The sequence below is a fragment of the Ailuropoda melanoleuca genome, chromosome 8 (genome assembly GCF_002007445.2).
Source record: "Ailuropoda melanoleuca isolate Jingjing chromosome 8, ASM200744v2, whole genome shotgun sequence".
NCBI lineage: Eukaryota > Metazoa > Chordata > Mammalia > Carnivora > Ursidae > Ailuropoda > Ailuropoda melanoleuca.
Window position 1 is genome coordinate 79,026,822 of NC_048225.1, and position 22,417 is coordinate 79,049,238.

Below are 22,417 nucleotides of genomic sequence, written 5' to 3' on the forward strand. Positions count from 1 at the left end.
TCAGAAGTTAATCAGGGAACCATGGAAGATTAATTCCCACTTCTTCACTTGGAAGAGGCACTAATGGTTAAAAAATATATATATATAAAATAAATAATCCTCTGTATACATTTATTTCTGCTGCAACTCATGCATTTCCCAGACATTTTGTTTACATATCTGCTCACAGAAGTACTATATCTGAGCTAGTGTGTTGTCATGCCTAATTTAAGAACAAAATTTAGATTGTAAGCTTGAATTGTTGCCGCAGCCATGTCTGTTCAACTCAGACTTGCTTCATGCACGACAAATGCCTTGTACAAGCAGAAGCAGCTGCACTAAGCCAAATACCCCACAGGGCAGCCCTCAGGAACCTCAGCCCTGGAATATACAAATAAGTCCACACTGTTCCACCCTCCATTCCACTCCCAATCCTCCTCTCATCTCTCCCACTAAATAGGTACTTCTAAATACCATCACAAGGCTCCTGGTTTTCATGGAGGTCATCATCTTTTCCATTAACATCATTATCTTATTCCAGGGTCCATTAGAACTCTTGCTGTAATGAGAACTTTGGGTGTAGCTGTTCATTACGTTTCCGGTCACCCACAGCTGCGGCCATCATGACGCATGCTCTGCATACAATTCTCACCTGTATCACACATTCCCTTCTGCTTCCATTAAGGTGATCATCTCCCCCAACCCCACTCTGGAAGCATCACCTCATTATAACTCCATTACCTTTCACATCGTCTACATTATAAGTCTATTAGCTTTGGCATCACCACCATTACCTCCCTTATCAGCCCCTCCACATTCCAGTTGCCCTCACCTTTCCCTTTACAGCCATCGGTGTTTCATTACAGGTCCATTATCTTCATCATTACCTCGGTTACAGTCATAATTGTTCCCATAACAATTTCAGCGTCTTTATCCATCCCTCTATGATACAAGATCCTGCTCGGCTTTGATAAAGCTACAGGCGTCCCTGTTCCACACTAGGCATGTACTCGACATCTCCATTAATGTTAGGGTTCCCCCCCTTCTCCTTTACCAAACTGCCCATGATCAGGGTGACTACAAAGATCTGCCACTTGCCAAGGTGACCTCACTATGGCCATTGTCACCTATTTACAACTCACCACTCCCTTTTTATATCTTGCTCCGTGAAAACCGGGCAGTGATAATCTTCATCTGAAGATGCCAATGTCTCAACTGCATGGCTTTCTGTTATGGTTGTCTCCCTGACTCTGAGAATCCTAATTACCAATTTCTTCCTCAAAGCAATTTGAAGCCATAATCATATAACTGACAATGCATACATGTATTCCTCATATTTCAGTGTGTATGTGTCCCTGGAGGTGAGTTGTTTACCATCGCCCTATTTTATCCATCCGATGGTAAGCTCATGGTGGCCTAGACTTTGTTCCCTTTCCAGTGCACTCAGCTGCTGGCCCAAGTTAGCATTCAGGAGAGATGTTTGATTGAGTGACCAGATGGATCGCTGCCCTTCCTTTATCTTCACCCTCACAGACTATTGCTGTGGCATTGATCACTTGACAATTTCATTGCCTCAAGCTCTTCCTCTTTGAGGAGAGAGACATCTACTCCTCCATTCTGGGCCATTCTCTCAATAATTATCATAGCTTCAATTGCTGTGGCTCCATTACAAATCCATTACCTGCCTTCAATGGAGAGATAGCCGACCCTCCACCATGCCCTGCTTCCCTTCCAGAATGGGCTTCAGCTCCCACAAGGAATCACCAGGTGGGTTGTAGCCTCTCCCAGACTGGCCATCACTGTCGCACAAATGATTCTTACACCCTCACCTCACCGTGCCAGGCTTCACATTACAAGAGGTGGCTTTTCCTCGCTGGGGTCTGCCTGTGCTCTCAGACAAATCTTTCAGGGCGTGTCTTATGTGGAGGACTTCTGGACTCACCTTGCCTGGGTTCAAATCCCCACTCGTTTGGTTTTTCTCAACCTCAGTTTCCTTCTCTGTAGAATGAAGGAAATAACAATACTGATTGTTATTGGTTGTTGGGAGGAATTGATACATAAAAAGCAATTGAAAGGGTGCTTAGCAGATAGGAAGCACTCAACAAATGTCAGTTCTTCTCAGGCTCCCCTTCCCCCAACTAGAGGATGAGGGCTGGACTAGACTAAACTCTAAAGTCCTAGACTCAACATTTGGTGTGTGTGTGTTTCTGGTATTAGATTATCAGAGTTCTCACAGTTTCATCACCAAAGTTCTTAAATCATTCCCCAGCTGGGAATCATGGCACTCCCTTGGCCCGTGGCCACCATTGTTCTGCACTGGAGTGAGCTCTAGGCATTTCTTCTCTGCACCTCATGAAAGACACGCTGTGGTTTTGCTGCAGCTGGACTTGACTTAGCTATGGACACATATATCCATCCTGCACCTGGCAAAGCCTACCAAGTAGCCCCCCACTGCTGGTCTTGTCTTTGTCCCTCCTCCTTCCACTCTCTTAGGGAATGCTGAGTTCACAGGTGGACCTGAATACACCCAGCTTTGATGTGAGAGCTCTCCAGCCCATCAGTCAGGGCTGCTCCAGGCTACACTACAGAGGAGACTAAGTTTGATTCTAGCTTTGTTCCATCATGATTCATTCTCTCTCTCTCTCTCTCTCCCCTTCCCCTCCCCTCTGGTTCTATTTTTTACCCCTCCTTCTGCTCTCTAGCTGCCCAGACCATCCATCACTTGCACTGGATACCCTCCTCAATCCTGCCTTCCCTAGCAGGGCCCCATGTGCTAAAAACCCATCATTTCTCCTCCTCTTCTAAGCATTTTCTTCCTCCAGTGGCCTTTAGACAGAAAATCATGTAATAAAATCATGAATGTTCTAGCAGGGATAAATGGGTCTCTCTGGGGACACCTGCCTTTCAAAAGGGACATCTGGGAGAGACAACACCTCGGCAAGAATGTAACTCAAATGGCAGAATTTCAGACAATGCGGCAGAACCAGGTATTTTGTTTAATTTTATTTTCTTAAAATTTGAAAGGGAGTGAGGGTGGCATGTGGGAGTAATTGTGGGGGGCAGGGAGATTTCCCTGTACCAATCAAAATTTATTTTGTGGGCAATGTCCTGCTGTCTTATAAAACCCACTTGAAATGCTCTAATAAATTATCCTTAATTTACCAATCGCTCCATTTCTCAGAGACCACTGGAACCTTGAGCTAACGAAGCCATCTCATCTGTTGTGGAGTTTCTGTGGGTTCTTTACACGCAATTGTTAGTAATAAACGAATTCAGTTGTCAAAGATCAGTCTGAAGTGTGTGAGGGTTTCAGTGTAAACAACATTCCTCTCAAGCACACATGAGGAAAAATACGCTTCACTTTGTGATTGCAGAGACAACAAAAGTTGGCTGGCACTAGTCCAAGTCTACAGAGACTACGGGGACCACAGAAGTATTTTCTGCCTCTAAATTGTTGGTCTTTGGCCAAGGCAATCCAAGTGTTGGCACAGGCGCCTGAAAGACGTGAGGCCCTTCTAACATCACCATCATCGGCAACTTCTCCATTCTCCAGTTCTCTGTCTTCCGCTCCCTTTATTCTTACTATTTTCCTTAAGTCTGAGGGGTCATGCTCCTTTAGTCTTGCTGGCTTTGTACCACCTCTCCTTTCCAGGCTCAGCTTGATGCCCGTGACCCCTGCCATGACGTCTTCTCTGTTCATCTCCACCTCCCTGAACCCCTGACACAGTCTATTTCAGGTCTCAGTAACAGCACAGCCAATGCCAAGGTGCACTATTAGTACATCATTATACATATATGTGTGTGTGTGTGTGTGTGTACATATATATGTAAATGTATAAATTTATATTTATATATTTTCGTGAGTCATTATATTGTCATGCACTGGTGTATTATTTGTTTTCTGGGTTTAGAATTGTCTTCTTGACTAAATCCTAAGCTCTTTGGGTTCAGAAACCATGATATGTACTGCTTTTGTGTGGCCCATGGCTCATTACTTTTGTATTTGACACATAAAAATTAGTAAAGGCTCGCTAACTGGGCCTTCTGTGCCCTGCTCTCATTTTCCCCATCTCTGCCTTGTGTTTCCTTCTGACCACCTGCCTCACTTTCCCTCTCTTGCCTGCTGCTCAAACGCTTGTGGCTAGTTGCACTTACAGCATGGCTTAAGCAGGTTGGATGCTGTCCAGTGAGGAGACACTGCCTCCTGGTGTCGAGGAGCTGGGGGTTGTGTTTAAGAGTCGGGGCTGGGGTACCGCACCAGGTAGGACTGACTCCTGGCCCATCAGGGTCCTTTGGTTTGGAATTGAAGAGAAGGAGAGGGAGGCCAACCTCAGGGTTATAAAAAGATGCCAGCGTAATGCTGGTCTAGGGCCAATCAACCCCCCATGTCAAGATACTCAATCACGAAATTGTTAAGTGCTGCTGGGCTCCTTATAACGCATTCATTAACTACACTGCAGGTACTTTCACTTGGGGAAAAAAAAAATCCGGACAACTTAAATATGCTTTGGTGACATACCAAAGGGTAACTTTACATAAGCCTTTTCACTGTAAATATGGTTCCTGCTTATGATCAATTCTCATCAGTGTGTTGGAAAGCAATTTCAGTAAGTACTTAGCTTAATCAATTTGTATCTGCACATTGACCTTCGGGACTCGGCGCCTGGGTCCCATCACGCAGTGTGCTCTGCAATTCTCTGTCTCTTCAGAAAGCATAGTTCTCAATATTTATACATGGCTTTCATTTTCTATCAATGCAATCATCTGTTCCTTGCTTGCGACCGCTTCCCTCGCCTGGGGAGGTGAGAACCAGGCAGTGCCTCTGCCACTTACGTGTGTTACCGAATACTTGTTAATACTTCCTTAAAATCTAGAGAACTAAGGAGATGGTGGGGCATTCCGGGATAATAAAAATAATGGAGAAAAAAATTCTTATCAGCTTGTTTACACAATTATGTAAATGATAAGCACTTATACATGGTTGATTCCTCAATTATTCATGGTTTGAAGCTCTTGAAAATTCAATTCAACTAAATAACCTTTTCTTCAGCTCTTATTATGAGCAAGGTGCTGTAATTTGAGGAAGGAGAGACAAAAATACAATTTGATAAGGAAAGCCAGAAAATACACAAATGACTATAACAGAAAGGGAGTAAGTACAATAAGAAAGGCATCACGGACGCTCTGGGTTTAGAGCAGGAAGAGAACTTCTGTTCGGGTGGACGCAAAATGCGATACATGCGGGACAGGTGAGATTGTGTTTGTACCCCCTCTCCTCACCCCCACGCCCCTCTAAGCTCAGGCCTCTATCACCTCTTATCTGGATGATGAGAGCACCTTCGTAGCGGAGCTCCCCCTCTAATCGATACTTCCCAGGGGTCTTTGTAAAAGACAATCTGATCACGTCCCTCCCTGGCTTGGACCTCTCCACTGTCTGCAAGAAAGAGTTGAAGTTTCCCGGGATCTCACACTTGAAGACTGTCTGTCGTCCTCCGCGGCCTCCACCCCCCTCCTCTCATCATGTACAGAGTGTCATCTGCACTTTGTGCTGCCTCGGTGGCTTCAGCGACCTTGGCACGCTGCTCCTTCTACCTGGACTGCCCCCCTCTTTCTATTCTCCCTTCCTGGGTTCTCCATTTGTCTGGAGAACTCTTATAACACGTTGCTTGTTGCCCCCTGTCCCCAAGACAGGGCTGATGATTCCCATTCTGCTTCTCTGCAGTGCGTGACCCCAACAGCTCACTTCCCCCTTGCTCCATATTTTGGGGAGGAAGCAGGCAGGCTTGCCTGCCCTGGAAGAGCATCCTCCTTGTGGTCAGGATCCAGACTGCACCCAGCACACAGTATGTACTCCATGCACATTTGCAGAATTAAGCTGAATCTGTCGTTTAGGTGGGTGGGATGCGCTGTTATGCATGGATAAAGGAGTGGCTGTATGGTGAGGAGTGAAGCTAGACTATTCCTTCATACAATGTGGGATAAGAGGAGAGAGTCACAAAATCAAGAAAAGCTGTTTTTGTTTGCTCATTTTAATGGGGACCAAGGTTTGTTCATAAGCAGAAGGGGAGGTACTGACAGAACGTGAGAGGAGATGTGAGTGAGAAAAGGGATGATGGCTGGGTGTCAGCCCTGGGGGAGGTGGCACGGAAGGGACTGAGAGCTCAGGGGAGGAGTGAGCCTTAGAAGGGGGAGGGACTCGCCCTCTCCAGGGAGACAGGGTCAATGCAGCAGGTTGGCAAGGATGACCTTGCAGGGGCATTCTGAGAAGAGGAGCAAAACCAAGCAACGCTCTTTTTGCATGGCCCCAGGCTTAGCACAGGGAGAGGTGACGCATCCAACACCGGCACATCGTTCCCACATAAAGTACAAGATGTGGAGAGAGAACACAGCCTCAGTGCTGAACTATCTGTTTATGTTCACTTTGGGTTGGGTTCCCACCGCAGCCCCCACTCCATTCCGTTTTTGGCTTTTTCTAAAAGGTACAGAAGACTATTACATTGGGAGGCAGTCACACCTAGATGGCTTCCTAAGTATGTGTCCCCTTCCTGGCACTGAAGCCACCTGTAAGAGTTACAGAGGGAGCGGACCATATTAACCAAGATGAAACATTCCTCCTTCTGACCATTTTACATTATTCTCAGCCAGAGTCAGTATTAGAAACAGTAATACTGAATTAAATGACTAAAGAGTAGCTGTTCAATAAAGGTTTGTTGCCTGGAACCGAAAGATATCAGCAGGGGTGGGATCACAGAGAGAAGTTTCCGCGCAGAGTATCACACACAGATGATACCTTCGTCCTGTGCCCCTGACCCCACCTGACCCTTCCTTAATGATGCGTGATCACGGAGACACATCTACACACCAGATCCTAGGCCTTTTGAGATAAAAGTCACCTGACAGATTCACGCAAGCCCAGTCTCAGGCTGCAGAAAAGCTGGGGAGAAGTCGTGCTTCAAAACCTGTCTGCGGTCCAGAGCAGCCATGAAGCTGGGAGCTCAGCTCCCCAAATATCACATTTATCTCAATTTGGCAAGAGGCTGAAAGCCTATCTGGGGCCATTTAAATTCTAATGTTATTAAAGGCTCATCTAATCAGCTTTTAAAATAAGCTGCTTTCAAATGCATAGGGAATGAAGGTAGGATAGAAGCAGGCCAAGTGAGGCCTTCAGACCAGCCTGGTGAACGCACCTCTGTTTGAATTGCCAAGGAGCCATAAGGCGACCTGCAAGTGGGCTGTCTGCAATTCTAACAGCGGCCTATGCCAGAGAAGAGCTCTTTGTAAGGACATGGGGGGGGAGGGCTAACCTGGACAATCCATGCTGTCCTGTGAGGTCAGTCGTACACATGTGACAAGTCTTGGCAGGCAAAGATGGACCGGCCTCGGAGCCAGGAGGTGGCTTTTAGATTTCATCAACAGAGCAGCTGGTGCTTCTGAGAACTCCCTCTGAACACTGCATTCTGGTGACTTCTGAGAGTTTCCACCCTCTGCAGGGCCAGCGGGATCCAACATCCCTGCCTGGAGAGTCGTTCACTGGCTTCAGGGTAGGCCCCTCACGTCCAGTAGTGGTTTGAATATCCCTGGCCCCAAAACCTTTCGTCAGCCGTCTCCTGAAATGGAGCTTAAGCCTGATGCATTTACAGCTCTGATGTGGTTTGGAATTACGATTCTGATTCTGACACCAATTCCAATGTGTGGGTTTTTTTTTTTTCCCCACACCAAGCAATTTTCTGATACCAGCTGTGTGTGTTACAATTCAACTCAGTTCTGACACGGCCTACCTGGAGAGAGTGTCAGATTCCCCAGGCTGAGGCCTCGGACCCACAAGCCCGCCCCCATGTCAGATGCCAATTGCAAGTCACCTTTACCTGTGCTTCCAACTGGCTCTAAATCAGAGGTTCCCACGCCCCCCCCCTTGGGTTCAATTAATTTGCTAGAGCAGCTCACAGAACTCAGGAAAACAGTTTACTCACTAGATTGCCACTTTATTACCAAGGATATTAAAGGACACAAATCAACAGCCAGATGAAGAGACACAGGACGAGGTCCTGAACAAAGGAGCTTCTATCTATGGAGTTTGGGGCCCAGCATGGCGGCATGTGGAAACATTCTGGCTCCCCAACCTGGAAGCTCTCTGAGCCCAGTCCTTCTGGGTTTTATGGAGGCTTCACTACACAGGTACGATGCGTTAAATCATTAGCAATTGGTTATTGAACTCTATCTCCAAACCCTCTCCCCTCCCCAGAGGGTAGGGGAGTGGGACTGAAATTTCCAACACTCCAATCTCAATGTTGGTTTCCAGCTCCCATTCTCAGGTACTTTGCCAAAGTCCCCACATTGACATAAACTTGGGTGCGGTTGAAAGGGGTTTGTAATGAATATCAACACACTTTTATAGCTCTTTTTGATGAGCGAGCAGAAGCCAAGCTGAGGACAAAACATGAGCTGACACCTCGCCATCCCCCCCGCCCCGCCACACACACACATGTACGCTCCCAGGTAGGATGTGTGTGACATTCCTCGGGCATTCCTGGCTGCCCTAAAGCTAAGAGAAGGGAAAAACAAATAGTTAACTAATAGAGATCACAGTCCAGAAGGACAGGAGTCTTCCTCTGTTTACAAATATCTTAGTGATTTACAAGAAAAAAGCATTCTTATTAATTGCTTCACTTCCAGAGACCCAGAGACCCAATTTCCTAGAGCCCTAACATTGCCCACCCATCCACAGTGATCTACTGCCATCTCAAAGGTAGAAGGGAATTTGAATAAAATAAAACTTCCTCATAACCTTCAGCTCATTGAGATAGGCAGAGTATAACATTCCTCCGGGAACTATCCCAACTGTCTTAATATTAATGCTTTACTAGAGGGAAAAACAACCTTAACTTGACAATGGCAAGGCCTCCAATATCTTGTAGGCTCTCTTTAGTATATGAAAGTTCTTTTGCAAACCTCCCTTTTCCTCACCTCCCCCAATTCCCAAGTATATAGTCATTCACCCCCCACAATCCCCATGCAGGAGCTCTTTCTGCCCATGGGTCCTGTCCCTGTCCTTAATAAAACCACCATTTTGCACCAAAGACATCTCAAGAATTCTTTCTTGGCCGTCGGCTCCAGACCTCACCTCCCCGAACCTCACCTACATTCAAAACTACGTCATCGTCATTTAGAACATTTCAAGGGTTTTAGGAGCTCTGTGCCGGAAACTGAGTGAAGACCAAATACATATTTCTTATTATAAATCACAAAATCATAAGGATCATCCCCGGGGTTTGCTTTAATCATTAGGCTCATCCTTGCTTTTCATGAGCATTCTGATGCAGGCTGAGGATTGATGTCCCCAGGTCAGACCAGGGCGGGGTTCTCGGTGCTGGAGTAAGACTAGCTCCAGATGGGATGGGATGCTGGTCCTCAGGGCTCATCTCTCCTCCCCCGTGTCTGCACACTGGCTTCTCAGGTCCCTCACGGAGCCTCATTCTGGCTGGTGGGGACTTGGCCTCCCTCTTTCATCCCTCTATCCCCTCTATCAGAAGACTCAGATTTCACGGCTGATGAAAATAGGTAGGTGCTCTTGTCAGGCTAGTGAGTTGTCTTATATTTAAACCAACATTCTTTAAATGTTTATTCAACATCAATTTAGAAGAGGATGACAGGCACCCTGGATCTCATACCCCTGTTGAACCCACCTCATTCAGAATTCAGCTAAGAAACCAGCCATGTTTATTTGAACAAGTTTCTTTGGCCAGGGTGAGGGGTGGAGGGGATGTTAATCTTGTAATGCAAGTGGTTTGTCAAATATTCTTTAAGCTACACAGTACTTTCTCTCACTAGAGTGCTAGTAAGTACAGATGTCTTCGTCTTAATACATTTCCAGCGATGCTGTCCCGACAGCTACCCTTAGTTGCCGCCCAGGTGGTTCACCCTGTTCCAGCTCTGCTTGGTTGCAGAGAACTTGATCTCAACCAGCTGTTCGCCTATAAGCACCAAATTAGCCAAATTGCTCTAAAGTGCGAATGGCTGATAGCCAGCTTAATGCATTGAAGCCTCTTGTGAGTTTCTAGGTTCAAAGTTGTCTTAAACAGCCTGGGGCACTTTGTAGCCAAATGCCCCCCAGTGAGGCAGGGTGTTGCTGGGAGTGGCCTGGATGGATTCAAACCTGGGGCTTCAGAACTGACTTGCCTCTTGCTGCAGAGCGCCGTGATCGATAATGAGCGCATTATGAGTCTGAGGTTGGAAATGAGTCTTTCCTGAACACATTTTAGTAACCGTATAAACAAATAGAGAAGGCTGGTGGGTCTATTATCATTGTTTTGTACAATAAAAAAGGGCCACGCCTATTTGAAAAGTTCCCAATTTCGTGTGTCAAATTTGAGTGCCAGGCCAAGTTATTAAGGGAGAACAATATTCACTGTGCCTGTCAACTCTGAATCCAGAGAGCCTTCTCCCATGGACCATTTTTCAGAAGGTTATTATTTCAACCTGAAAATTCTTTAGACATATATATGTGGTGTGGAAAAGGAATTAGGAAAGCTTTTAAATTAAAAGAAATAAAACGACAGGTTTTTCCTCTAGCCATATAAATGGTTATGGATAGAGATAAAGAGATGGATATTTTTTCATAATACTTTATTAGAGGTTTTGGAACTCCAGAAATTTGAGTCGGGCTGGTGAATAATTTAGCACAGATTCCTGCAGGCCCAGTGCAGGCGCGGTTGGGCTGGGAATCAAGCCTAGTTTCTTGGAGGGACTGAGAGCCATAATACACTTTTATTACCAACCACATCATGAAATGCATTTCAGAAATTTTTTATGAAAAGCCAAAACCTTGGTGCCCGATTTCCCCAGCTTTTTCCAAGATGGCATGAAGCACAGGGGAGCTAATGCTCTTGAGCCCCTCGTTTCAGAGCGGCTGTCCCCCAGGCTGTTGTTGCAGTGACAGAGAGGCTCTGTCCCTGCAGTCACGAGTGAAAGCCTCGAACTGGCCATCGCGGTGATGGACGGTAAAAGTTTCACAGGAAATACTACCTTTAGTGACGGGGTCTTCGATGTCTTCTCTTTCCCACACGCTCTTCAATCCTAACTCCAAGAGATCTGGTCTCTGTGCAGGTGTGATGATACGTCCACCTGAAGCAGGAACAGGAAGGGAAGAAGGATGTTGATGGTTTCAAAATAAGGAGCCTCAGTTTCCCCCAGTTTCCCTTTCCATCCCAGCCACCATATCTCCTCTTCAGGAAACTTGGAGATACACCATATGGATGTCGAAAACAATGAAAACTGGCATATTAAGTTATTTTGTTTCCTCTCGAGAGAGTTCTATTATTTTATTAATTTTCTTTTGTTCATTCTCATAGCTTTGCCATAAAGCTGTAAGTATTTAAGGAAAAAGTTCTACAGAATGATTATAAATCCAGAAATGTGTTTTATGTGACAAAACTGTACTGAGATCTTTGCAGGTGGCTATAGTAACATGCTTCGGCGATCTGATGATGACAGATGGCCGGCGCTTCCTCCAGGAAGCCTCCCATTGCCCCTAAACCAGGGCCCCTCTTCTGTGCCTAATGTCCACCATCGCTCATGCGTTCCTACATCATAAAAGTCACCACTTACTGTAAGCCTCCTCATCTGTGCTGTTCTCCCTCTGGACTCTCTGTCCTGCTCACTACTTTGGCTCTCGTCCCGTGCACAGTGCAGCACAGAGAAGTTCACCAAATACTCATCGAGTAAATGGATGCGGCGGGACAAAGGGCAATCCACTCAGGCTAGAACCACCCCCTACAGAAACAGCGGCATCCACTGCGAGTGGGGAGCTTCTGTGTCAGCAGTTCCCCAATCTGTCTAAGCATGGCTCCCATGCAGAACTTTTCTATTTTCTATTACCAAGGATATTAAAGGACACAAGTGCGCCCCCCTCACAATTCCCAGGGACCACTGGCACCCTCCATCACAGGATGATTATGCCCTCTTGGGCTTGCTTCCCACAAATCCTCGGAGCCTTCTCCAAAGGGGACACTGAACCTTGGGGATCCCATATGTATTTGCAAAAATCAGTTAGCACTGGAGGGAGGAAAGAGCGAGGCTTTGGCTACAGCATAGGCTTGCTCATCTCGGTTCTTCCTGAACAGACTAACCCTCCCAGGGAAGACCCCCATGGAACCTGAGAATTGGAAGAAACGGAAAGATCATTCGGTTCTGGAAAGGTAAATAGATTTCATCTCTGGTGAATCCTCCCTCCAGTATATCAGTTGTGGCTGCTTGGAGCGTGGGGTTGGGAAAGATTCTGAGGCTGCATCATTGGGAAGGAGGGTGTTTATCGGTGGACTTGTCAGTGCCCAGGAAGGGGAAGCGTTGGAACAGACATAGACGCCAGGTGTTTTCCTCCTCCTGTTCTAATCTGACTACCCACCAAATGGAATAATTGTACTTCCTCTGGTCAGTGTAATTTACACAGCGGCTGCCTGAATTTGCAGCCCATTTTCCAGCAGATAACTCTGATATTAGAAATTTTCTTCTTCCATGGAATTACAACTCCCTCTCCTTTTTGCTTCTACCCATTGACCCTTTTATTTCTCACCCTAAGAGGTGATGCCTTCACTCTCGGAAAGCTGGCCCAATCTCTTTTGAAGCAATTATGTCAAAAGTCATCAAACGTGTTAGCAAAATCTCCTTCAATTTCCTTGATTAAAAATCGATTCCTTTGATGTGCTATTTTATTATCTATTTCTCCAGCTAGGTATAAGCATAGTCATGCACTCTTTTAAGTAGCATATATTCATTGACAACATTTTAAATGTCTTTGATATTCTCAAAATTATAAAAGTGATACGTGCCCAAGGTACCAAATAAATCACTATGAAGACGCATATGGAAAAAGCTAATCACCCCCCTTCTTAGTCCCTTGATGTCACATCTGAGTAGACCAGCATGTATTTTTCCACAGTGTCCTGAGTCAAGTTCCCTGGAGGCAGACTGAAATAGGTCACGTGCACTGAAGGGTCCCTGGGGCATACCCTTGTTGGGGAGCACAGGAAGCAGAATTGGCCAGAGGGGGCTCGGGAGCTGTCCTGCCTTGGGAAGGGACAGGCCTTCGGACCCCACCGGTCTTTGGCTGCCCCCAGGGAGGCGGCAGGCACCACGCTGGGCAAAGAAGTTTCCTCTGGCCAAGGGCGACTTCTGGACAGGAACCCAGCTGTGAGCTGTGAGCTGTCCGCACTCCCAGCACCTGGCGGGTGAGTGCCTCCGTGGGGTGGTACCTCGCCGCACTCGCAACACACACCCTCCCTCGCGCTCACTGAAACCCACTCAGGCGTATATACACAGATATGCGGTGTTTTTGTTCATAGTTTTTAACTGAAATTCTCTGCAACTTGTTTTGACTTAACATATACGCATCATCCTTTTTTCCCTAATTTACTTATGCATACATACACATACTTTCACAAAAAGGGTGCTATTACACATCGAGGCTTTTTTAGGGCCATGTCCTTACTTTTTTTCCTCTATTGCTTGCCTCTCTCCACCCCCGATCCCCGCTGCGCCATCCACATTCCCCTCAGCTCCCACGTGGACAGCATGCGATGGAAACTTCCGTCCTTTCCTTCACGCTCATCTAACCAACATATTTCCTCTGTGACTGTGGGTAGACGCTCTGATTTCATGTTTTGGTCATGGGCAGCAACCATTTATTAAGGGTCTTACTAAGAGTAGCCGGGTCGGTGGCAGGCTCTGGGAACACAAGAAGGGGACACAGCCTCTGCCCTCAGCAGCTCCTGCCCATGGGGGAGAGAGAGGCCAGAGAGGAGTGACAACAGGGGGACGGTCACTCATGGGGGCGGGTGCCAAACACAGTTATTTCGAGAATTAGTACTAAAATGAGTGTTCTAGTCTTTCCCATTTAACTAGCTTTTATTTATTTATTTACTTACTTATTTTATTTTATTTTTTCACTGGCTTTTTTTTTTTTTTAACTGTTTTCAAACGGTAGGCTGAGCAATGACTACATTGAATTGGAGCAAGTGCGTGCTGGTCTTCCTGAAGTCGTGACCATACTCGCTGTGTTCTAGAAACTCATATTAAACCTGATACATCAGCCCTCAGATACAATGTGCGTAACCTCCCTGACAGACACATTTGATTTGATGAACAAGCCAGACAGCCCTGAAGAGACCAGGGACCATCTTGGAGAAGATTTTCTTATAACCGGTGACGAGGCAAATGATTATTGTAACAGAAATGGATGCTGGTGGGTCACAACGTGAGTGAGTATTCCGTGTAAGGAGTTCCGAGGCAAAGCTGTTTCATAAATGCCTAGTGCAGGGCTCTTGTTCCCACGTCCTTGCAACCTACACACTGTGTGGGGGACAGAGGGAGAGGGGAAATGGAACCACAGGAGATGCACACACAACCAAGGAGTGTGGCGACCTGACTCCCCAGCAACTTCAGCGAATGGATGTTCTTTTGTTCACTCCCTCAACCCACTCAAATACCTGCACTCTGCCCTTTAAAATGCCCAACATTGCCTTGATAGTCATTTTCTGGGGTCAGCTTGTAAGAGCTCATCTTTGAAAAAAATAGTTCTTATGAAATATGTCCAGAAAATGTGCATTATATCATCTCTCCACAGCAAGGGCTGACCTCTCTTACACTGAATGTGAGTCCAGCAACCCGAGGGGCTGGGCCCGGACTTTGTTGCTTGGGCTCTCTGCCCATGACTGCCCAGATCGGATCTGGGGAAATGGGTGTTCTGGAGCATGCCACCCCTGATGCCCTGTTGATCCCAAGCACGGATTTCCTCCAAATCCCTGTGTGTTTTTCTCTTTAGGTCTAGGTAAATCGTGGGCAAGAGAATGACACTGCCAGGCCAGGTAGGACACAGCTACCCAAACCTGCGAAGTTTCGGATTTCACAAACACAGTTTGTTTTGATAATCAGCATAAACCCTGGTACTTGGTAGGTTTGGGCTTGTTTACTGCAAATTGCTGAAGATGTTCCAGAAATAGCTGTGTGATCGCAAGGATGCCGATCAGTTCTTGACGAGACCACTCAATATACTAAAATATTGTCAATTCGTATATTTTTTCTTACAGCGGTCGGTTACTGAAAATGGACCAGATTTTCAGTACAATGGCCAACAAATTGTACTGATTCATCTTAATGAGAAAATGGGAAATTGAGGCAAGTATTGGTGATTTGACCCATTTTCAACTCCTAAGCTCACAAAGTCTCCTACAAGAAGGGACCTTGCATGCCTACTATTTGGGGCTCCTATTTTCAGGCCTACACGTTTGAAGGTTTCTTAGAAGGATTTCTCCTACCCATTGGTATTGGCAAGACATTACAATTCAGAAGCATGTGAAAAGTTAATGAATGCATTGTCTATTGCTATATAAAGATTACTCCCAAACTCACTGGCTTAAACCAATAAACATTTATTGTCTCACGGTTTTTGTGGGTCAGGAATTCCAAAGTGGTTTATCTGGGTGGTTCAGGCTCAAGGTCTCGAGAAATTTCAGGTAAGATGTCAGTGAAGGCTGTAGCCATCTGAAGACTTGCTAGGGCCGGAGGCCCTGGTTCCGTGAGGACTCACTTAGATGATGCCGTTGCTTCAGGAGGCATCCCCACGTGGGCCTCTGCAGGGCTCTTTGTGAGTCCTCACAGCATGGCTGGTTCCCCTCACAGTGAGGGATCCAACAGAGAGCCAGGAGGAAGCTTGCGCGTCTTGTATGACCCACCTTATCATTTCTGCAACATCCTATTGGTTACATAGATTAGAGCCGTTTAATGTGGGAAGAAACAACACAAAGGGATGAATACTGAAAGCAACGGTTGATTGGGGGTCATCTTGAAAGCTGACTACCATGATGCCTTTTTGCCTTTATCAGTAATGGTAAAGATCTGGGGAAGAAAGCATCTCTGTGTCTTGTATCTCCATGGAACAAGAGATGGAAGAGGGTGGAATTTTGCTGTGAGGGTTAATTTAGACAATAAAGGGAAAAGGCTTAGCTCCATGTATGGCAGGAGGTAGGAACTCAAAACTTGTTAGCTGCTCTTCGTTCTCCCTCGTTCTTTCCCCTCTGGTGCGTCATCAGAATGATGGTTAAATGACCCCAACTCAGAGTGGGCCTTCCCTCCTGCCTCACCTCCCCGCTCCAGCCGCAGTTTCCAAATCCAAGGGGGGGATGCAGCCTTGGCGGTTGAGGTTTGTTTTCCCTGAGGAAGATTTGCTGAGGCTTAATAAAGTCAGGATGTGTGAGAGACACTGCAGTTCTTTCATATCTTAATTAGCAATTAATTAAGTGGAGGTGCGGGTGTCTGGAATATCTGACAGACAGGCTCCATAATTATCTTTTATCATTATTACTAATGGAAAATATGGTCAGGGTGGGTCAAGATTCCCCAGAATTTCAGCTTTAATTGAATGACCCAGTGGAGAATCAAAATGAGCAGTCTGCCCTTTCCACATTGTTTTATTAAAAACATTTTGAAATTTGGCGGTGCCTGGCACTCCGGAGTTTTGCTGGCCTGTTCTGCTGGACTGTGTTCTCTAGCTAGGCATAGAGGAAGCGGGGTGCATCACCTTGGGGTGGCCGGGTCTTCCCAGGAAGGCACAGGCTCACATGGTGAGGACAGTGCTGGCAGCATTTCATGAACACCCCCCTCCTCCCCTCCCCGGGAAAGGTCTCTGTGTGGAGGTCAGAAAAGGACATCGCTCTAAGACCTGAGCTGGAGAAGGATGGGAGATGCTTTTCTAACATTGCTGTAGTGATGGGGGCTCCAGTCTCACGGCAGTTCCTTCTGGGAGGTGCAGTAAGACCCTAAGTTGGTGGTTAATGGCTTCACAACCTCACGTTCACATAGGATGCACCGCAAGTCAAGAGCGCGGAACCTGGCCACCGCTCCGAAGACTTGGGGAAAGTAAGCTGGGGCTTGGCCTCCGCTCTATTCTGAACTCACACACAGGGGGTCCTCTGTGGGCGCTCACAGGACCAGACAAGCCTCTCCAAGCTTCAGTCTTCCAGAGGTGACCTCTGACAGCCGAATCTACGTCAGACGAGATTTTCACCCCAGAGACGGCTGCATGCTGTTGCCACGGGGCATCACTTGGGGCAACCCAAGGGTCCTTCTCTGTCCGCACGTGTCTGGGTGTCTGGATAGATCGTGCAACATGTCCTAGTGTCGTGCTACCTCATTATCATTATGCCCAAGTGGATCTTTGGGATGAGCCCTCCCGCTCTGCCTACACATATCAGGGATCTGATCTGAGCATCTGGCAGGTTTGGCGTCTAGTCAATATCCCTCACCAAGTGGATAATTTTCATTATTCACAATTCATAGCTCCAACTTGAGATCATTCATCAGGTCTAACATAAGCTTTGATATCAGTGGGATGGCTCCTGTTTGTGGGGCTGGAAGATTCCGGCATGGCCCCTTGGTTCTGTTTCTTGAGTGGCTGAGCTGTAAAGGGCAAGGCTGTTTTGCTACGACCAGGCTACGCGTAGTTTCTGGCCTACATTTATGGTGCTTTGAGTTGGTTCTTTACTGAGCATTCCCTGTTCCTTGACATCCTTCTGAGTGACACTGCAATTTAACAACTGGTGGAGACGGAGAGTCAGTGCATGAGAAAAGGAATTAGCAACGAGCTCGTGTCTTAAAAATCAAACTGTTAGCGGTGGTTCTCACCGGGTCATGTGGTTTTTTGTTTTTTTTTTTAATTTCCTTTGTCTTTTCTCACTTAATCTAAATTTCTTAACTTTCCTATTATGTTTCCATTTTGCTTTAATAGTGTGAAAATAAGTGTGATTTTAAAAATTTCGAGAGTACAGTCGTAACTTATTTTATCAAGTCTTACAGCGACGGTGCTTTGCATGGAGTCCACAGTGAGTCCGTGAATTTGGGTGGCAAAAAAAACCGTATCTGTCTTTTCACAGACTCTAACAAAAATTTAGAAGTCCCTCTAATTTTAAATGTGGGCAAAAAGTCACGATAGTCTTAGCAATAGCTATAATTTTGTCACCAATAGAAATCACAGATATTTTTATATCTCATTACAGTTGTTGCGGATATGTTGAAATATTGTTTAAGCTTATTACTATCTCAAAATTACAGTACTTATTAGAGCTGCCAGCAAGTCTGGTTATTTACTGTGTTAATAAAGAAGCACATATATTACCATACAGCAAATTTGGGTTTTTCAGTATTTTGATAACTGCATATCAATAAAAATGCAGTTTCCTCTGGAATTCCTACATATTTTATTTTATGCATTTATACCATTATTCTGAGAAGGTGTTCAGATGCAGCAGCAGGCTAAAAGGGTCCATGACATGACAAGGGTTCAGTGGCCCTGGCTTAAGAGGGGAGGGGGGGACATTGGCATGCGTTGACACAGCCCTGATCCAGGCCCTGGGCTCTCTGTGCCTTGCCCTGCTGAATTCTTCCTTAAAACCTTCTAGAATATGCTGTTACTCTCCCCATTTTAGAGTCAGGAAATGGAGACATAAAGAGGCTAAGTAACCCGCCCAAGGTCATTTAGCTTCAAGGTGGCAGAGCTGATTAGGAGCTCAGGCAGGTGGAATGCAGATGGCCTCCTTCGTCCTTCCCTCCGCTCCACAGATGGGTCAGTATTGCATGTGCTACGTCATGTGCATGTGTGTGGCCACCCCGGAGGGCAGCGTGTTGCCTGGATGTTGGACGGTGCGTGTTTGACCTTTCCAACTGGAACACAAATACTGCAAGGACGGGGTCTGGGCCATTTTTCTTAATTTATTCCTCCAAAATCCCCAGGGTAGTAGAATTAAGGGATTGTATTTCGAGCACAAGGTTGACTAGCAAATATTACAGAACTTCAGCCATCAAAGGCCTCCCCACCCCCAACTTATGTCACAGCCTCACGTGAGGAAGGCATTGTGTCTCTTTGGCCAACCTGTCTGTTCTTATTCTGAACGCCCCTATTCCCAGCACCCACGCTGCCCTTTCCCTGCCCCCTCTGCCATTCCCTCCTTTTTGCTCACAGCCTATAAAGGGAGCATCTAAAGGGAGTGGAAAGTTCTGGGGGCCAAAGCCTGACACAGACAAACGCTTCATTACCAGGAAGCCTCGGGTGCACAGGGCTTAAGTGATCACCAAACAGCCTAGCACCCTGGAAGGGCACCCCTTGGAGAACACTAAACTGGGGCCGAATTGCATTTGCCAGACATCCATCACCAGGATAATTTCCTGCCTAAGGATGTGTGCTCGCCTCAGTGAAAGGAGCTGAAAATGAGTCCAAAAAAGGGAAAGAGAAAGCTTTGGATCTAAGATGAGCCCTGGCCATCTCTTCATCTGATGTACAGCCCCGCCTTGCCCGGTGTGGACAGAGGGGAATATGTCTTCTTTCCCTTAAATGGCTCCTGTGGGCAGCTAATTGGCTAAGCCAGTACTTAGCTGGCAAAGGCGTCACCCTCAGGGCCAGAGGCTGAGTATATTTTCTCTGATGGCAGCTCTCTGGTCTTCCTCAAAGATAGCCAATTTCTCCTCAAAGGACCTGACCCACAACTATACAAGTGGCCCAGGATGTCCTGTCTCCTTGGAACAAGTTCAGTTGTAATTTGTTACATATCATTGTGTCCCTTGGATCCACAATTTAGGAAGGATCGATTCTAGAGTGACACAAGGTCAACCTCTCAGGCATTTGAGGAAGATCTCTCCTCTGGTTTCAGTTGGGTTGTGAGCCATAGCTCTGCAGCTTCCCCATCGGTCAACATGAGCATGGAGGACACGGGACCTGAACTCTGGGCAGAAGACATGGCACCTGAGTCCTTCTCTTTTATCAGAGGCAGTCCAGGCACTTCTGTGGGTCGGAGCCTGCTCTTGGGGCCTGTGACCTGGGGCAAGAGGTGGGGAGTCACCTAGTCAAACAGGCAATGGATTAAGCCAATGGTCTGGTATAAATCCAGTAGGAGCACCATTGTCATTTTGAGTGGGATGACTCTTATTTGGGTCACATTGTCCAAGATCAAAATCTGGAGAAGTAGTAAGTATTTAAGCTATCTGAGCCAGGGCAAAATAGGGGAGGCAAAGCCAGAGGTCAAGAGCTTGGTGCCTGTAGGAGTAGACCAGGAAGTTGGGTATAAGGCCAGAACAAGGCAAATGGGGCCCCCGGGGGCCACGACCAGGGCTGGAGTGGCCAAACCTGCTCTGCTCAGATGCTGGCCTTGGGGGAAATGGGAAAAGGAAGTATAGGATTGGAGCAGTGTGCCACTGACAGTGTGATGACCTGGTCACTGTCCCTGGGGCTACAGTGGCCTGACAGAATCTCAGTCTCAGCATGACCTGAGAAGGGGGAGGGGTTCAAGCCAGTGCGGAGGAGTATTGATGGCGGGTTAACACAAAGTAGGTCCTGGAAAATGAAGCTTTACTTTTTTTAAATTATTCTAAGTGTTCAAAAATTAAAATTTGATCCAAACCCTTGAATTCTTAGTGTCCCGGTATGTGTTTTACAGATTTGGGGGGGGGTGATTCTTTTTGGGAGATACTGTCCATGGGATTGCAAGGCGATCTTCATGTCTTCCCTCAGTTCACCCGATGATGGCAGATGGGCCACCACACACATATTTCCAAACATTTGACCACCACACACACATTTTGACTACCATACACACATTTCCAAATACTCTCGGGGTAAGAGGGAGGAAGGAAGTCAGGACCACCTCTGGTGCCTACAGCTTCTCTGGGCCTCCAGAGAAGTTACTGATCTTAGCATGGGCTAAGAGGAAAACCACGCTTTTTAACTTTTTCACTCTCTGACATCTACGTTTGAACTGACGCTGTGAATTCCTCAAAGGCACAAATAGTGACTTTTTCATCTCATTTCCCCAGGGAAGGCCTGGTCAATATAGACAGTATAGCCTTGATAAATTCTGGAGGGGAGTTCCCAAACAATACCCCACTCTACTTTCCATGTTTCACTCATCCCCATGGAAAAGAAAAGGAAAACAAAACCAAAAGGAACAACAAAAATGAAAACCACTTACTGATCGCTTATTTTCTGCCAGAACTGAAAATCCCTGGATGTAAGGAGATGAGTAAGAAATGACTGTGGCTGTCAAGAAAGAAGATCACAGTCCATGTGGAAGGCACAGCGTGTATGGAAAGATCTATTCGTGGGGCTTCTGTGTCAAGAGTTTAATGGAGGTATGAGCCCTGAGAGGGCTCACAGCAGAGAGGAATCAGATGAAGAAAGAAGTGTCAAGGCTCAGAAATGGGAGAGAACACTCAAGGCCGAGAGCAAGTTGAGCAGAGATCTCATGAATCCTGAATCTTCACTTGAAATTCATTTCTTTGCAGTGAGGTTGCAAGTGAGATCCTTTCGGATTTGCATCACTGACATTCTAAAGAAACCTTCTGGGGACGGGTCAGAACTAAGAAGCCCTACCTTTAGGCTTATACAGTTGCTTATACAGTATGATTGGAAGGTCTTCACAAAACCCTCCAAGTCTCTGTTCTGAAACTTGAATTTCTACCATTAGATTTATACCTTTGTCTTACTGTTTGCCCTTTCCAGAGATATTTGCATTTTAAACCAAAGCATAAGTCACTCACACTATAGCACGAATTAGTCTCCTCAGCTATTGGTCTGGGACACCAAGAGAAAAGGGGTAACTTAATGACCACCATAACGGACATCAAAAGGATAAAGGGAGTATCAAAAATGGAGATGATGCAGACAAATTAAATCTACTTCATACTTTCTGTGCTTTGATAAAAATAGCAAAGGAGGCGTGGCTGGCGAATGAGTCTCACATGCAGAGGAGGGAGGGAGCTGGTACAGTCTCTGGTTTGTGTTCTTTGTTTTGTACTCAGAATACCACGGTGATCCCCACATCACCTAGCCATTCCCTCGTCACTCCGACAAGAACCATTCTGGTAACAGAAGCCCCATGCGAGCCCCTGCACTCAGAATCTGCGGGTCCTTCCACAGACAGGCTGTGGAGGAACTCTCAGGCAGGCTTCTCCTCTCCCAGCAGCTGAGCATGGGACTCGCCCTCTGGAGGTATCACCGATCACATCTCAGCACAAAATGAACCCGAAAGGTAGCCTTCTAGATCATTCCGCTCCAGGCTCTGACTCAAATCTTTGAATGGTCATGCTGGACTCCCAGGAGGTCCAGAAACACCAGAACCTGAGGGTGGTGAGGGGAAAGATTTTCAATTCCCCTTCATTGGTCAGCTTCGTTGTGAGAGGACACAAGGCGGAGCTCATTGCCTCAAGAGAGCTGGCAGCTCAGGAACAGCGTCGCTCCCGGCTGGCTCCGCCTGCAGTGGCCGCCCACTCCTGCCGACAGGTAACCCTGGTCTGGACCTAGAAGCTTTGGTCTCTCAGACAGCAAACACGTGCCCTTGCCTGGCCCTGAAAGACTGAGACTGGAAAGTCCTCTTCCGCACCCTCCCTCCTCCCCCAGCGTCCT

At 46.6% G+C, this 22,417-nt stretch overlaps 1 protein-coding gene across 2 annotated transcripts in view; it reads right to left on the bottom strand.

The window, feature by feature from the left end:
- Positions 1-22,417, bottom strand: part of TNR (tenascin R) — a 409,151-nt gene that overhangs the window by 186,837 nt on the left and 199,897 nt on the right. Inside the window, exons 1-2 of one of the 2 annotated variants that reach the window (XM_034666756.1) lie at positions 11,584-11,603; positions 11,002-11,100 (exon numbers count right to left, since the gene is read on the bottom strand). The gene's annotated coding sequence lies outside the window, so the exon portion shown is untranslated. Of the gene's footprint in view, positions 1-11,001; positions 11,101-11,583; positions 11,604-22,417 lie in introns of those variants that run through there. The other variant, XM_034666755.1, reaches the window with a different exon arrangement.